This window comes from Fukomys damarensis, unplaced genomic scaffold (assembly GCF_012274545.1).
Source record: "Fukomys damarensis isolate Sample0158 unplaced genomic scaffold, DMR_v1.0_HiC HiC_scaffold_38, whole genome shotgun sequence".
Taxonomy (NCBI): Eukaryota; Metazoa; Chordata; class Mammalia; order Rodentia; family Bathyergidae; genus Fukomys; species Fukomys damarensis.
The window spans coordinates 38,903,796-38,918,005 of record NW_022900950.1 but is presented as its reverse complement, the minus strand read 5'-3'; the positions used below and the strand labels follow the sequence as shown (position 1 = coordinate 38,918,005).

General features: G+C 33.6%; 1 protein-coding gene across 3 annotated transcripts in view; it reads right to left on the bottom strand.

Moving 5' to 3' along the window:
• Nbea (neurobeachin) overlaps positions 1 to 14,210 on the bottom strand; it is a 680,165-nt gene that overhangs the window by 361,215 nt on the left and 304,740 nt on the right. The window lies entirely within an intron of this gene.

The window sequence follows — 14,210 nt, the reverse complement described above, 5'->3', positions numbered from 1 at the left end:
TAGGTTGTTTCCAAGATTTAGCTATTACAAACTGTGCCGCTATAAACATGGGTGCACATACTTCTCTGTGATATGATTCTTTTAGTTCTCTTGGAAAGATACCCAACAGAGGGATGGCTGGGTCAAATGGAACCTCCAGTCCAAGCTCTTTGAGGTATCTCCATATTGATTTCCATAGTGGTTGCACTAGTCTGCACTCCCACCAACAATGGAGGAGAGTTCCTTTCTCCCCACAACCCCGCCAACATTTGTTATTGTGTGATTTCTTGATAGCAACCATTCTTTGTGGGGTGAGGTGGAATCTCAGTGTTGTTTTCATCTGCATCTCTCGAATGACCAGTGATGTGGAACATTTTTTCATATATTTTCTTGCTGCTTTCACTTCTTTGTGTGAGAAATGTCTGTTCATTTCGGATGCCCATTTTTGAATCGCGTCTTTATATTTGGGGGGACTGATTGTTTTGAGTTCTTTATATATCCTTGATAATAGTCCTTTGTCTGAGGTACAGCTGGTAAAAATTTTTTCCCACATTGTAGATTGTCTCTTAGTTCTGCTAATGGTTTCTTTTGTTGTTTGTTTTTTTTGAGACAGGGTCTCACTATGTAGTTCAGACAAATGACAAAGTGTCATTTATATACCCTCTCTCTGCCCTTTCCTTCCTTATTAAACTGACAAAAACTGTGTGTGTATATATATTTACATGTATAGTGTACAACATGTTGTTTAGAAGTGTGCATATACTGTGAAATGGCTAAACTGAAGTCATGATATAGGTACATATGTTATTTCACAAACATCAGTTTTGTGGTGTTCTCCTTTTAAATGTCTTTCTTAAAGTGTAAAAAAAAAATCAGTGAATCTCGTATTTATGGTTATTCATCTGAGAATACAACGTGATTTACATGACAATTGTCAGGAACCACAGACTCACCAAATGTACATGACTAAGTTGATAAATGGTTGAATCAATGAATGAATATGTTATAGAAGGCAACACTTTTAATGATACTGTAGTTTTAAACAATATAAAACTCTGGCATACTTACTACACCATAGATTAGGTGAATAAATTTGTTAGGTAACTTAGAAATCTGCTATAGAACATTTGCCTATTTGCAGTATCTGTATATAATTAAGGAAGTGAATGGAATTGTCTTTATCTTCTAATATAAGTTTATTTTTAAAAGAAATGCTGTTTGTTCTAATTTAAATTGCCTGTTTTTGACTAAAGACTATGACATCCTAAATTTTAAACATAATTTCTATGATTTGGCAAAAGAAACAATCAGTAGAAAAGGGCAGTAAGACAAATCAAATTGGTCTTTCATTGTGTGTGACTTTTAATGATGACATGTCAATCTGAGTCAGAGCCACCTACAAATTATTAAAGATTTGGGTGTGCTTGTAGTGGACTGACACACAGGTGACAACCTGACACGGGAAGACTCCTCCCAGATGTGGGTGGAATCAACCAATAAGCTTGTTGCCTGGACTGAATAAAAAGAAAAAAGGAAGTCTTCCCTTTTTCTTCTTTGGAGGAGCTTCAGTCTTTATCATTTTCTTTGGATCCTTGTCTCCAGTTCCTTCAAGCTTTCAACACAGTCTCTTCAGCCATCCAATGCAGACATTTTGGCTTTCCAATAGATTCACACTGTAATCTGCAGTGAGATCCAGGCCTTCAACCTTTTGAATGGATCTTCCAGGTCTCCAGCATGCAGATGGCCATTTTCTATTATTCCACCCCTGATTTTCATAGGAGGGCATTATATATACTTCAATCTCTTACTATAATGCTAATATATGGTCTACAGAGGCAAAAAGAAAAACTAGTATCTAAGTACTGCTGTTTATTAGAATGAAATATGTTTATTATGACATTGGACAAATAATTTCCTGTGTGTCTGAATTTCAGTTTCTCCATCAGAAAATGGGTGTACAGTTGTATTTCCCAAAAACTGGCTTAAGACTGTACATCCAAACCCTAAGATTTTAGATTTAATAGTTCTACTTTATTTGTTCAAGAAGGCAGACTTTCACTGGAAATAAAAGTTTTATTTGGTGTAGCAGCAAGATAAATATCTCAGTGGTAGTTTCTTAAAATATCAAATGAAGGCATAGAGAGTCTGTTGATACTCCAAGGAAGAGCATTGCTGGATCTGGGAAGCTCAATTTCTTCTGCTTTAGTAGAACGCTGCATTCCTTCAGCAGAGGTAGGGTTAGAGAAACTGGAACTTTTAGTTTTAGAAATCATCACAAGCTTAGAGCTCTTTTGGTCCTTGAACCAACACAGGGCCAGTAAGTCAGAACCTTGTGGAAGTGGTTGAATCCATGTGTAGTAGTCTGAGATGTATAATCCTTATTCTAATTCTGTATTCCCCCAAAAATTGTTTCTAAAGAATGAAAATATTTATCAGGGTTATTATTAGGTGCAAGCTAGGAGAACACTGTAAAGCCTTTGATTTATACTAAATATTCCAAAGTGGAAGATCACTTTTCTGAAAAGTGTATCTTATACATTGTTTATGATGATTAGAATAAAAAGAGAGATGGAGATCTTGATATTGCATTCTGGAGCTCCATTAAATTCTGTGGTTCTACTTCTAAATATTTAGATCTATAAGTTGAATACTAGTTATGAATTGTACTACTAATCAATCTGCTTTTTTTTTGTACTGGGGATTGAACTAGGAACCTTGTGCTTGTGAAGCAGGTAGCAGAACCGCTGAGCTAAATCCCCGGTCCCTAATTAATCTGTGTTTTCTAAAAGCATGATCCATTTTACTAGATTTCATAGACTATACAAGCTACAAAAACCAGAAAATTAGAAATAGTGTCAGTATATGTTGCAGCACACTATCTTGAGACTTGCTGTTGATATAAAAGGGACGATGGAAAAATGAACAACAGGGACTTAAAAATCTCTTTATATATAGAATATCACGGGAGAAGAGGTTATATAGGATAACAAATTATAACTTTAAAATTCCAAATCTTTCCAGAGGATAAAACATATTCCTGCCTTTGATTCAAATGAAAATCAGTTTAATATAGAAATTAATATTTTGATTGGATACAAAGTAGCTAGAAAGAAGAAAAAAAGAATAATTTTGACATTTGAGAATGGTATCTAAGCTTGAAAACTGTATATTAGGGACACAGGTATAAAAAGGAATGCCAGGAGAAGAGAGAATTAGCATAGGTTGAAAACTGTCCCTTTTCACCATCTAATTAACTGAGATTAGATACCTCTGGAACTAAGATGAAAACAAGAATCCAAAGATTAACGTTTTCTTTTCTTTTCATTTTAAATTGTGGCTTTGAATAAGTCTCATTAATCTAAAATATGTTAAGAGGTGATTATTATATCAATCGCTTATGAACTTTAAAAGTTAATTATTATAGTAGCACAGAAAAAATGACACACCCTATCTTAGTACTTATATTACCAGTTTTGGAAAAGATTAAGATAACTGTTTTTGTCTGCTAGGATTAGTGTATTTTTTTTTACATTGTCTTTTTTAAAAATTAATTTCATTGGTACATTTAAGATATACAATATAATGACATTCATCATTGCAAATTTGTCCCTTTACCTAATTCATTTTGATTATTTTTCCCCATTCCCCCACCCTCCCTTGAACCCATCCAACCATCCATATCTACAAATACTTTGTTACCATTTTTTTCATATTAATTCCATTCCCTTCTCTTTTTTGCCCTATCCCTCCCACTTCCCCTTCTCCTTTGCACCTTTTCTTTTCTATTTTACATTATGTATTATACCTTTTCTTCATCATTTACACTTTCAGTTTCTTACAATAGAGAAACTATTCAGCATTTACACATCATATTTTTTCACTTAAGAGTATCAGCTCAATATCTCAATGTGCATATATTTAGCCATAAATGTCTCTTCTAGGCAATAAAGACAAGGTAGTGGGTTATCATAATCTCCAACTTGAAACTATACTACAAAAATACTGTAATACAAACAGCATGGCACTGGTAAAGAAACAGACCCGAGGACCAGTGGAAGAGATTAGAAGAAGCAGAAACAACTCCAGTCACACTTAGCCACTTCATTTTTGACAAAAGAGCCAAACACCCTCACTGGAGAAAAGAAACAGAGCTGAGGACCAATGGAACAGATAAGAAGATGCAGAAACAAATCCAGAAATACTCAGCCACTTTATCTTGGACAAAGGAGCCAAACAATCTCAGTGGAAGAAAGCCTCTTTAAAAAATAGTGCTGGGAAAACTGGGTTTCAACTTGCCAACGATTAAACTAGATCTATATTTCTTACCATGCACTAAACTAAAATAGAAATGGGTTGAAGAGCTAAATATTAAAACAGAAAAATTAAACTGGCTGGAAGAGAGGTTAGGTAGAACTCTTGAAGACTTTGGTGTAGAAAAAGATTTCATGAGTAAAACCTCAGTTGCCTGTGAACTAGCACAAACAATCAAGTGGGATGCCTTCTTATTAAAAAGCTTTGCACAGCAAGAGAAACCACCAACAGTGTGAAAAGACAACCCACAATGTGGGAAAAATTTTCAACAGCTCTTCCTCAGACAAAGGTTTTCTCTCTAGAATGTACAAAGAACTTAAAAAAATCAAACCTCCCAAATTTAAAGGCCCAATCCAAAAATGCACAGACATTTCTCAGGCAAAGAAGTGGAAATAGAAAATAAACATGAAAAAATGTTCAATATCACTGGTCATTCCAGAGATGCAAATGAAAACAACAGTGAGATTCCACCTCGTCCCAGAAAGAATGGCTGCTATCATGAAATCAACCAATAAAAAATGGTGGTGGGGCTGTGGGGAGAGGAACCCTGCTCCACTGCTGGTGGGAGTGTAGACTGGTGCAACCACTGTGGAAATGAGTATGGAAACATCTCAGAAAACTAGGATTGGAAGTTCCCATTTGACCCAGCTATGCTCTGCTGGGTATCTTCCCCAAAGAGTCAAAAAAGTCATACCAAAATGATACATGCACACCCATGTTCATAGCAGCACAATTTGTGATAGCTAAAATTTGGAAGCAACCCAATTGCCCATCAATGGGATGAACTGGACAAAAAAAATGTGTGTTTTTAAAAAAATAAAATGGAGTACTACTCAGCCATAAATAATGAGAAACTAGGATCAGGGTATTATTAAAAAACCTGATTTTTATTAAGCAACTTAGTTATTTAGAGAACGTATTAAAATGATGCGTCAGCCTATCTAGAGAGTCTGATGCTACAGCCTTGAGGCAAGACCCTAATATTTCTGTGTTTAAAAATACCTCTTGTTATGCTAACACACCTAAAAATTTCAGAACTGAATCAGTACAGTGTGAATGAGCAATGGTAAGGTTTGAGTTTGACTTCTGCCAATTAGCTTCATCTTCAAAAACATCTTTCAGATAACTTTCAGAAATATTATTAGATAACAAAGAGTCATTTGTTAGGTTTTCTTAGTAGCTCAGTGTAATGAACATATGGGAGTAGAGACTCTTTTCTAGGGTACATTTACAGGAGTTATTCCCAACCAGTTTATAGCTCAAAAAGGTCAATTTATATGAGACCTTCTACTTTTCCCCTTGCCATGTCTTTGTAATCAAGATTGCTTAGCTATTTACTCTTTCGTGAAAAACTAGTTCCAATATGCTATTGTCTTTATGGAAACCTTAAATAATTTACTCTTCTTGTACCTTAATATGGATTTGGAAAATCCATTGTTCTCAGAATAGTAAGGTAAGGTTGTTTTAAAGATACATTAGCTATAATCCTGGAATATTATTTAAGAACAGTGGCTTTCCAGTTATATTCTATTTAAAGTAAAAACAACATTTTATATTATAACCATCTTTAAAAACACAACAAATGTTTCATCAAACATTGTTTACCTAAAAAGAGGCATTGTAAAAAATATTTTACATTTACCCTTTCCTGTTTTTGACAATGGTATTTGCAAACCAAGGTTTCAAATCTTGTTAATCCTTAAGAAAATAGTTTGGAAAAGCACTAGTCAGATGATTCCTTTCCTTTATAGTTAACCTTAAGCCAAATAATCAAAGCTGTTAGATTATATTTTGAGATTCTAAATAAACAGATAAGAGTTGTCCTGCTCTAGAAGAAGGAAGTCAATACTTTTAGGTGTAAGAAAGCTTGAGGAAAGATGGAATTTTGTTTATGAATTGATAGCATAATCTCTAGATCAGCAATATGGCAGAATTCAAGAGAAGGAAGCTTTCTTTATATCTTGTTATTCTATCTAAATTCTAAAAAACAGATAAATAGGGATCACAGTTATGAAGAAAAAGTCTGGGGAAAAAATCTGAAAGAAAACAGGTGTCTACACCTGTTTGAAAACAAATGTCTACAATGGATTACAATGACCCCAGGGAGGAAAGTATACAATACTATGTGCCTTTGATAAAATTTCCAAGCTGTTCTGTGCTCTCTCAAACTATGGTGCCTTTCCCAGGGAAAAGGGCTGTCAATGCTGTAAATATGAAATAATTTGAATATGAATCTCAAAGTAAGTTTTCACCTAGAATAAAATCAGTATAAATTCTAAGAACTAGGGAATTCTTAATAATTTGAAAATAATGAATACTAAAGCATATTTCATTTGCAAAAGATGAAAAGAAACAATATGGCATTTAGTTTTACTGATAAGCAACATAATGCTGTGCAAAGCCTCCAAAATAGGCCATTATTATCACTTTTATTGTACTGTATATATTTATTTTAAAGTCTGCTTTATTAGAGGTATAATTTCTGCATAACAAAATTAATCAGCTCAAATGTATAATTTCATGTATTTTTTTGTTGTTGTTGTTGTTTTTATAACCAGGGATTGAACTTGGATCCCTGCGCTTGCAAGGCAGGATACCGAACCGCTGAGCTGAATCCCTGGCAAATTTCATGTATTTTGAAAAAATGCATATGTCACGTAACTATAACCACAAAAAGGATGTTTCCATCATCCAAAAATGCTCCTTTATGCCATTTTTCAGCTATTTGCAGCAACTGGTGAATTGTTTACTATTTGTTTAATTTCATCTTTTTTTAAGAGTGTCGAATGAAATCGACATAAATCTTCACTATGTGGCTTCCTTCAATTTACATAAAGTTTTACAATTCCATAAATATATATTATTATATCAGTGGCACAAACCTTTTTATTTAGTGAGCATTCTTTCATTATAATGATATATCATAATCAATTTATATACTTAACTCTTGATGGACGTCTGGTTTATTTTCAGTCTTTGGCTGTTATGAATAAAGGTCCTATGAATAGTTATATATATATTTTAATGTGGACTTATGTTTTCATTATTATTAGGAAAATGCCTAAGCTTGACATTACATTGAATTTTATGGCAAGTGTATATTCGGCACTGTTTTCCAAGTGGATGAATTATTTTGTACTCCAACTAGTGAGGTCCAAGTATTCCACTGGCCTATATCCTCACCAGTTCTTGACGCTGACAGTCTATATAATCACATTCACAGGTGAAATATTATAGGTAGGAAGGTATGTGTTGCTATCTAATTGTGGCTTAAAGTTAGATTTCCTAAATGATATGAACATCTTTTCATGTGTCATTCAGCCTTTTGTGTATCTTCTTTTGGGTGTTATCTAGATTTTCTGTCCAATTTGCGCAGGTTTTTAGGGGTGGTGATGGTGGTTATGGGGATTAAACTCAGGGCCTGGAACATACTAGGCAAGTACTCTACCACTGAGTTATATCCCTAGCCATTTACTTTTGGTACCAGGAATCGCACTCAGGATCTCTGCTTGCGAGACAGGTTGTGGAACCACTGAGCTAAATACCCGGCCTCTCTCTAACCATTTTAAAAAAAGAAATTCTATTAAGACAGAATCTCACTAAGTTGTCCAGATTGGCCTTGGACTTGAATCTCTGACTTTGTTTTTAAACGCTGCATTTTTTTTTTTTTGAGGTGGGGGGTACTGGGATTGAACTCAGGTCCTTGCCCTTGAGAGGCAGGTGGTGGAACCACTGAGGTAAATCCCCAGACCTGTTCCATTATTTTTCAATGGCTACTCTAATGTCAATGCAAGAGTTTTTCTGCACATTTTATTCTTCAGTGCAAAGGGCCTTTCTATTTATGTACTATATTGCCAAAATTCTTTTTGTTTACCTTGTGACATTAATATTAACAATGACCTCACCTTGAAGAATGTGCCCAGAGTGCTGATTTTTTATGTAAGTAGAAATAACTATTATCTGTTAATAAAATACAAATTTTGCTATAACTTCCATTAGTTTATTTTCAACTTCTATAAAGAAAGTAGGCATCTCACTGCACATTTCCCTTTCATATAACCATTTTCATGAGGTCCTGGTTTATCCTTCCTGTTTTATATGCAAATACATGCATGTATATACACTGTTGTTCTTGTATCTGTTCTTTTTTTCATGAAAGTAACATACTAAGTAATTCTGTTCTAGTATCTTGGTGTTTTTTTTAGTGAATATATAGTCTTTAACGATCCATCTACTGTTTATCTATCTATAAAATGTGATATATGCTATGTGTGAGGATTAATTAGCAGGATATGTGTAAGGAACTCATTATAGAGTAGGCAGAAGGAAGTATTTGATACAGTAAAGGCCAGTCCCTCATTGTCCCTAAATTCCTGCACCTACCTGCTACCTCTGTTGATATGATGGCTACAACTTCATATGAAACAAATGTCTCATCAGACTAAAGATTGAAATGTCCACAGGAAGGCAGGAAAGCAGAGACCAGCTCAGTTTAAATGGTTTGCAGCTTTTTTCCTAGTCAGGTCAAATCTGGATTTTGCTCTACCTGTTTAGTCTTGGTTAACAGGAAGAACAATGGAGAAAATACTTAAGCTGTTCTAGGTTGTATTCATGCAACCTACAATTAGAACTGCGATCCATGAGTTGCAAAGAAGTTGGAAACAAAGTCCTGGAGCCCAGGGACAGCCCAGGTTGTGCTCTTGACTGCACAAGCAAGATCTAGCCCAGCACTAAGGAACTGGTTCAAAGTATTTAAAATTCAATCAGATTATTTGAATCTAAAAGACAAAGCCATCAGTGATCTTCACAGGAAGGTGGTGTGGGGCAAGGATGGACAAGGCCTGCACTGAGTTTTAAGATCCCAAATATCCCCTCCTTTTCATTGATTTTTCTGTCCATCTTTATACCAAAGTGTAGTGCCTTGATTATTGCAGCCTCAGAACAAATCTCAAAATCAAGTAGACTGAATTAGCCAATTACAATATGTTCTTTTATATTGTAAGTTATTTGTATATTCATAATTTAAATTCAGCTTACCAGTTTCTACCACAAACAAAGCAACCAACAAATAAGCAAACACAACAAAAGCCAGTACAATTCTATTAACTTTGTGATGATTTGGGAAAAACTAACATCTGTTGTTTTTGGATCTGTGAATATGGTTTATGTCTGTAATTGTTTCAAAAAAATTTTAAAAATATATTTTACAGTTTTCACTGTAAATAAATATTTTAAAAGTACAGCTCTAAATATTTCACATTTTTATACTATTATGATAATTTTGTTGGAATATCTTTTTAAAACATCATAGAGGTTTTTGATAATAATCTTGCATCATGTGACTGCTAAATTAATCTTCTAGTTTTAGTATCGTTTTTAGGTATCTTAGAGTTTCTACTTTTCTAACTGAACTCATCTCGGTTATCAGGAAGAACAAATGGCAAATGCAAGTAATGGGTGAAAATATCTTTGCCTTGTTTTTTACTTGAGAAAAACAGTCTTTCACTATTAAAATGTTAGCTGTTTCTATAAATCTCACTTATCATACTGAGGGTATTGAATTTAACTTCTAATTTAGATAGAGATTTTAACATGAATAGGTGCTGATTTTTCAAATGCTTCTCCTGTATTTACGATAATGATCATGTACACAAACATATGCACACATCTATATTAATATATTTGGTTTGTTTCATTGATAATAAGTTTTGAATATTACATCAATTTTGTGGCTTTTTGAATACAGAATTCATGTTTATGCCAAAATTATTTTCATAAATTGCTGGATTTAATTTCTCAAAACTTCACGTATATTTATACAACTTATTACACATATAAAATAAATATAACAGTAAGGAAAAGGTACAGATGAGGCTCTGACTGAAAAAATTATGGAGAAAAAACTTCTTTTTCCAAGAGTTTCTAGAGATATTTGGTTAAAAATCAAAACAAAATGTCAATTCTAAGAAAAAGGTTTTATCTTACAACTTTGGTTAATAGGTTTTCTTGCTGTTTATTTTAAACACAATTTTTGCCAAATGAAACACAAGAGACTCAATCAAATCAGAAGTTACTTGTTAAATTAAACAAAACATTCAAATTGGGGCCATAAAATTCTAAAAAATTATACTTGGATGGTATAAGTTCCTCCTCCTATAAACCCAAGAAATTCATTATATATTTTCTCTAATTTTAAAGAACAAGGTAAAAATTAGAACCTTATGAACCTCAGGCTAAATTTAGTATCAAACATTAATATCTTTTGGCCCTTTATGGTGAATATTCATTAATTATATCTGTATTCTTTCCAAAACAATGACAAAGGTTTATTTTAGGCAATTAATTAATGTTTTTTTTTCAAAAGATCACTTCAATTCCATACTTTAAAAAGTCCTTCTTATTACCTTATTCAATTCATATTTTAATAATTTAAATTCCAATTATTATTGCCAAGATATTATAGGCAATTTTCCATCCCATTAACTCAGCTTTGTTTTAATTATAAAGATCCTTTGTTAGATTCCTTTAAATGATCCAGTTTATAATTTCAGCCTGTCCTGGGGAGTACTTTAATTCAGCTGCACATTCATCAACTGTTTTTGTTCTGTTAATTGTAGACAACTGCACAATTGCTTTCTCCAGCTATGATTGATGAATTGTATTTACAAATATAGCTCTTGAGTAGGATAAACAATTATAACAATTTCCACTTAAAGATTTTTATCTTCATTCCCACATGGACAAATTAGACTTATAACAACCAAGTAAGTGATTTTTTTTTAGTGTTTCATTTTAAACCAAATATGACACAGTTAAAGAAATGCTATCTGTCCATGAAATGAGATAAACACATGGATAAAAATCTAACTTGTGCATAGTACATAGTAGGTATCAACAAATGCCAGAAATACATAGTAATATGTATAAAAACATAAGCCCATCCAAAATAAGTATAGAAGTCATGATTTGAATTTGCAAAAATCTGAATTGAAATAAATAGCCAAAACTAAAGCTGGGAGTCAGAAAATCCTGAATATGTATTACATGTTACAACAATAAAAAATATACTTTTACATTTTAAGTGCCTATTTATTATAGCAGCTGTAAGAAATAAGTATTAATTATTCTGAACACTTACAAAAACTGTGACAAAACAGTATTATATTGTACAGATATGAAACAGAGGGAGGGTACAGCTGATGTATGAACTCATTACAAATACATACAATTGTATATGTTACATAGGATAATAGCCTCTGAGGAAATAAGTTATAAAACACACTGTGAATGAACACGTACCAACACTAAGGCTTGGTAAATACAAACCAGGGAGCAATGGAAGTTCTGGAAGAACAGGGAGGAAACCTAATCCAGATTTGGGAGACAATTTCCAGTGAAGAGAGTATTTTCCCCAAAATGAAATAAATTACCATGTTAGACCAAATGTCCATTTTCTTTGAAATGTGGGCTGCTGGAGAAAACATTACACTATCAGAAACTGCAACTCTTATTGGCTTACTAAAACCGTCCAACAAGCCCTCAAGCCTGTTCCTTACTCTTGTGCTTTTCCACTTGGTATTTTCAAGACTCTTCATTATTCTCTTCTTTCATATTAACAACCACTTCCTACAATTTCATTCTTGGCAAATTATTCTTTATTCTTTCATAGAGAAAACAGTAGGTATAATCTGAGAACTCCTCTGAGTCATGCCATGAATTTAACTGCCTGCATCCTTTCTCAGTGGTCTCTACTACTGACAAGCCAATGCTTCCATCTCAGTTCTCCCATCTACACTTTGATATTACCTTCTTTCCCTTATATTGGCTTCTTTCCATTAGTATTTTAAAACAGTCCAGTCTTTCCTTCTTAAAAAAAACAAAAAACAAAAAACACAAAGCAAAGCAAAACAAAAACAAACTCTGCTTGGAGAAATCATCTTTCCCTTTTCTGATGCAAGTTTTCTTATAGAAGTACTTGTCATCACCAGCTGTTCCTCAGACAAAGGTCTACTATCTACAGTATATAAATAACTTTAAAAAATCAGACCTCCCATATTTAAAGACACAATCTAAAATTGTGCATCTAAATGAGTTGACATTTCGCACACAAAGTAGAGATATCAAATAAACATATGAAAAAATGTTCTACATCAGTGGTCATTTGAGAGATGGAAATGAAAACAACACTGAGATTCCACTTCACTCCAGAAACAATGGCTGCTATCAAGAAATAAACCAAGAACAAATGCTGGTGGGGCTGTGAGGAAAGAGGAGGAACACTGCTCCACTGTTGGTGGGAGTGTAGACTGCTGCAACCGCTGTGGAAATCAGGATGGAGATATCTCAAAAACTAAGGTTGGAAGTCCCATTTGACTGTTATTCCCCTGCCAGATATCTTTTCCAAAGAATTAACAGAATCGTACCACAGTGATATATGTGTACTCATGTTCATAGCAGCACAGTTTGTAATAGCTAAACCTTGGAAGTATCCCAACTGCCCATCAATGGCAGACTGGATAAAGAAAATGTGGCTTTTAAAATAAAATAGAGTACTACTCAGGCATAAAAAATGAGAAATTAGAGACATTTAGCTAAATATGTCATGTTCATAGCAGCACAGTTTGTAATAGCTAAACCTTGGAAGTATCCCAACTGCCCATCAATGGCAGACTGGATAAAGAAAATGTGGCTTTTAAAATAAAATAGAGTACTACTCAGGCATAAAAAATGAGAAATTAGAGACATTTATAGCTAAATGGATGCACACTGAAGCCATACTCTTAAGTGAAATAAATAGGACATACAAATGTAAATACTAAACAGTTTTTCCTGTGTAAGAAACTGAAAGTGCCAATAAGGAATAAAAGGTATAATAGATAATGTGAAATAGGTAGAACGGGGGCAAAAGGGAAGGGGAAAGGGGTCTGTTAAGGAAAATGGAAGGAGGGAATTAAATTAATATGAGAAAATGAAAAAATGGAAACAAATTTTTTGTAAATAGGGAATGGAGAGGTGAAAGGGAGGGTGGGGGAATACAGAAAAAATAAGAACCAAGATAGATTATGTAAATGAGTAAATTTCCAATGATGAACTGTATACCTAAAATGTACCAATAAAATTAATTTAAAAAATTATAACCACAGCTGCAACTACTTAATGAATGCTTTCTCCATTAAACTGTAAGCTCTTAAACTCTATTATGGTAAAGACTGAGTCTACACCCAGCATCAGCAGTACACAGGTAGCCACCACTTTTTTATGGGGCCAATATGAACATTTGTGTCTAAAAGTAGTAGTCCTTTAAAAGATGTCTTAAAATTCTCTTCTTAGAAATTCATTCCTTCTCAATATTCTACTAACAATTATTTCCTTTTTTGGTTCAATAAATATTTGTAATTACTATCTACAGGCCAAGTACTATTTTAGACTCCTGAGATGTAGTAGCAAAGAAGAAAATAAATAAAACACCCAATCATAAGGAAAGTTGGTGTAAGTAATGAGAGAAAAGTGCAAACAAGGAAACAAAGATAATTTTATATAATGTTTTTAAGGTGTTAAAACAGTCATGTTGTGGGTGTGTGATAGATGATTAAGACAGCTGGAGGAACTTCTGTGAGAAGATGGTATTAAAGATGATTCCTGAAAAATAACGGTCAAACATGAAGATATGGGGAGAAGAAATTTCCAGCAGTGAAAGCTTAGCCTTGTGTTTTCTACTCACTAAACACTCCTTGAACATCATTATCCAGATCCTTGTCTCTTATTTACCATGTACCAGCTGAGAACTCCTAAATGTCAGTGTCCATTCCAAGTGTTTGGAGAACCAAGAACCAAAGGCTTCATGCCTATTCCACAGCTATAACTGGACATTTACATGCTCAATGTAACCAGACATGAAAACATCTTTAATTCAACCCATG